The following is a 4,417-nucleotide window of genomic DNA, read 5'->3' as shown; positions in this document are numbered from 1 at the left end:
TTTGTATATTACACGATATAAAGTTAAATTTATTCTGTAGACTATCTGAGCAAACATCGGTGGCTCAGTGGTTAGGACCTCGGATTTCAATCGAGAAGTCAAGAGTTCGAGACCGGGACGAGCGAGACGAGACGACCGAGACGGGTATACTAGATTTTTTTTATCAATTGAAATGTACATTTTACACGTAAAAAATTTAGTTTATTATATTCAGTAATGAACTATCAACTAACACCGAAAAAACGTACACCTAAATATTTATGCCAATTTTCCATCTATATTGTTATGCAAATATGAACTCTATAGTCCTAACAATAGGGAGAAGTAAAATAACAAATGATTTCGGCTAGTAAGTTAATTAAGAGAAAATTTGGGCTTATTCATATTATTATAGCGATAGTTAAAGCTTTGTGTCAGGTTAGAAACGCTTCTAATCTCGTTTGGTCATAGATTATTAATTGAGAATGATTTTCGACGATCCTGTTTTATATTATGATAAAAGGGTTGTTATATTATGTGTGTATACTATATAATTTGTTTTATCTATAATTATTTATATTCCATTATAACGACAAATTTAATTTTAACTTTGAACATTTGTGGAAGTAAATAGATCGAGATAATGATATCATACTGTGTTAACATAACTATAATGAATAAAAAATAAATTTATTCTTGTTAAGGTACCTTACTTTAATAACATTAATTTTCTCTGCAGGTAATACAATTTAATCCTTTCATTTATTAAAAAAATGCACATAATTAAAAAGCCAATTAGAATAACAGTGCATAATCGAACCAATTACAATCTCTGGAAATACAAATCTCTGAATGTTGGAGGCGAGCATGCTACGGCCATAATTATCCGAGCCGGGAGCTCGTTTCCTTTTCCTGACTCTTTCCAGTCCATTCCTTCTTCCCAGTCATCAATCCTTTTCTTATCCCCTACACCAAAAGTGCACTACCTGTACGAACGTTCTTGGCGGTGGTAATAGCTTACCATCAGGTGAACCACCAGCTCAGTTGACATAAATAACAACATCACACCAACATTTTTCTCATTCACTCACTCATTTGACATAACCAACACACCTCACTTTACCATCAGGCGAACCACCAGCTCAGTTGACATAAAAACAACATCATACCAACATTTTTCTCATTCACTCACTCATTGACATAACCAACACACCTCACTTTACCATCAGGCGAACCACCAGCTCAGTTGACATAAATAACAACATCACACCAACATTTTTCTCATTCACTCACTCATTTGACATAACCAACACACCTCACAAACCTTCATACCAAAGTCCGCATCTATATCCACATAATCTACGTCCAGTGTCCCACAAAACCGTGCTATCAGCGCCCACGTAAATTCCATAATTTATTCCCGGACCTTATTCCATATTCGAACAACTATTAACTTAGTGGCACGTTCTGTGGCTCGAACGATACTGGAACTAATGTTATTAACTAGCTTAGCATGTGACTTTGCTTGTTTTATAGCCGAATGGATATAAACAATGGAGGTATCTAGTATTCTCTCGTGTTTGATTTTACGCGAGTATTATACATTTAGATATTAAGAACTTCTATTCTTCTTCTATTCTTCTTCTATTCTATTCTTTCAAAATTTCTTATTAAAAACTTTTTAATGGATTTTAAACGCAATTCATTTTACAGCGAGCGTGGTCACGGGGAGAGTGAGTCTGCCCGTGACTACGCTCGCTGTAGTGTTCGAAACTTCAGGTTAATAATATAACGAATAAATCGCGTTTAAAATCCGTTAAAAAGTTTTTAATTTCAAAATGGAGGTATCTTTTAGTATGGAAGTGTGGTTTTAATTTTAATTAGCGTAAATGCGCTGTAAATGAATCACGTTTACCGAATAGATGTTTATAATTATAATGGTTATTTCGTCTGTCTTACGGATTAGATATTTAGGGTAAGCTGAAGTAAGCTTCGTTGCCTGAGTAGTGAACACAGGCTTACTTCAGCTTTGTGGAAATGACACTTTTGTGGATTCGGCCAGCTAAATTTTATTACGTAATTAGTAATTACAAACTGATTCTATACCACATCTCTTTTGTCTTATTCGTTTATTAATTTATTTATTTATTTAAACACTTTATTGTGCTGCCAACAAAATACAAAAACAAAAACAAAACTTATACTTAAAAAAAGGGGTGATACAGCACAGAAGGCGGCCTTGTCACTTATAAGTGATCTCTACCAGGCAACCAACTTAAATATAGATAGCAACATAACTTAAAAGGAGGTAGGTAAAAAGTATAGCAAATATAACAAATAAAAAACTACATTCTAAATTTACATACAACATATTTTATGTAAAATAAATATACATACACATATACACTATATATAGGTTTCGTAATATAAATCTTAAAATGGCATTTCTTGTTGCAAAATTTCAATTATACCGCGTATCGCTCGATTGACCGAACCTAGAACCTCAGGCGTTACACTATCAGGCATATTTACAATTACCAAAGAAGCAATGCAAACAGACGACATTACATATGAAATATATAGAAGCACGTTATGTAGGCGCTGTTTATTTAAACTGGAGGTTACAAGCTGTTGGTTTAGGCGCGAACTGTGAGCAAACACAGGAGGAAGGACGAGTATTTTGCGAGCTTATACCAATTTCATGTTGAAATTATATTATAGTAGCTGCACCCCGCGGTTTCATCCGCGTAAGTCCGTATCTTTTTTTTTTTTTTATGTAACCATCGGCAATAGAGCTGGTGGGACGCCTGATGGTAAGCGCTACCACCACCCATGAACATTTGGAGAGGCATAAGGTCCATTGCAGATCTTACGCCTCTACAAATGGATTGCCGACTTTTTGGGAAGGGATTAAGAAAGGATTGGCGATAGGAATAAAGGAAAGGACTGGGAAGGGTAAGGAAAAGGATATGGGCCTCCGGTTCCCCCATTCACCGAACGAAACACAGCAGAATGCTATTTCACGCCGGTCTTCTACCACACCCCCAGGTGTTGTACTTCCCCGGTGCGAACTGGCCCAATTCGTGCCGAAGCGTGCTCGACTACCACATACAAATGCGAATGTTTATAAGGATGTGTCTGTGTTTGCTGCTCTTTCACGCAAAAACTGCTTAACCGATTGTAATTTGGTACGTAAACAGCTGGACAACTGGAATAACATATAGGCAACTTTTTATAGCGATATTCCAACGGGATTCGGACTAACGCGGGTGAAACCGCGGGGCGCAGCTATTATACAGCTATTATATATACCTAAACTCAACGTCATTAAAGCAAATCCTGGGTGGGTGGGTTAGAGAATTGACCTCGCCATTTGTGAATTGTAACTCCGAATAAAACCTTTTCATCAATGACAGATTCGTTCTATTATCGGTTAGATCGGGCGTATATTAAGTCTTTATAAATCTGTTTCTTTTGTGTGTGTGTGTTCGTCACTGATATCTTTAAAAACTGCTGGATAGATTTAAATGAATTTTTTGAGATTCTTCAGTTAAGAATGGAAGATTTTCAATACTTACGGAGCCGTGGAAAAAGCTATTTTACGGTTCTAAAAATAAGGTCAAATCACTCGAAATTTAACCTTCTGGCCGTGACCTTACGTCAAACTACACAAAACCAGCAAAGAATTACATTTCGTATAAATATCATGTATTTAGGCAAAAAGCTTTTGAAACGCTAAAAGCTCAATAGACTGCCATCAGTGGAATTTATTTGGGGGAAACCTCAAGAGCTGACCCGATTTTGGGAGAAAATATAAGTCTCGGCATTAGCGAGACTTTCAATTCATACTGCCCTAATAGCGACCATAATTTTGGAATTTTCTAGAATTCTCTGGAATAACCTCATAACGTACTGGCTGAATTGGAAGATTTTTACTCATCGAACACGTTTTCCTTGCTGCATTAGATCGTTTTCGTGAAAAAAAGAAATGATTTTTGTCAAAGAAGCATAATAAATGAAATTACGCGTGGTTGCATGCTCCAAAAAAGGATGTCACTCAGTTTATTTGACAAAAAACACCTCAGCACTGATTTTCAGTGCTGTTGAAATGCTGCGATCTTGAACTAATCTTTATACTGTCACATAAACATATTGTCCAATATATTGTATTATTGACGTCCATACCTAACAACGCCTAAGAATAAATGGAATAGATATTTTTACACATAAGCCTGTATATTTCAGGCTCAGTTCTCCGCAAGTAAATCTCTCATGTTATCCCTGCTATGGCTGGTCAGAAATTGGTCTTCTTCATTGATCCTGATAAATGATACGACTGGCTTGACATAAACATAGATATGACAAAAAAATGGTTGCCTGTAAAGTCGGTTTTACGGGCGAAGATTTTACGTGACAACGTCTTTTTCTCGGTAGAATA

The sequence above is a fragment of the Zerene cesonia genome, chromosome 14 (genome assembly GCF_012273895.1).
Source record: "Zerene cesonia ecotype Mississippi chromosome 14, Zerene_cesonia_1.1, whole genome shotgun sequence".
NCBI classification, from domain to species: Eukaryota; Metazoa; Arthropoda; class Insecta; order Lepidoptera; family Pieridae; genus Zerene; species Zerene cesonia.
Note: the sequence above shows the minus strand (reverse complement) of the source record.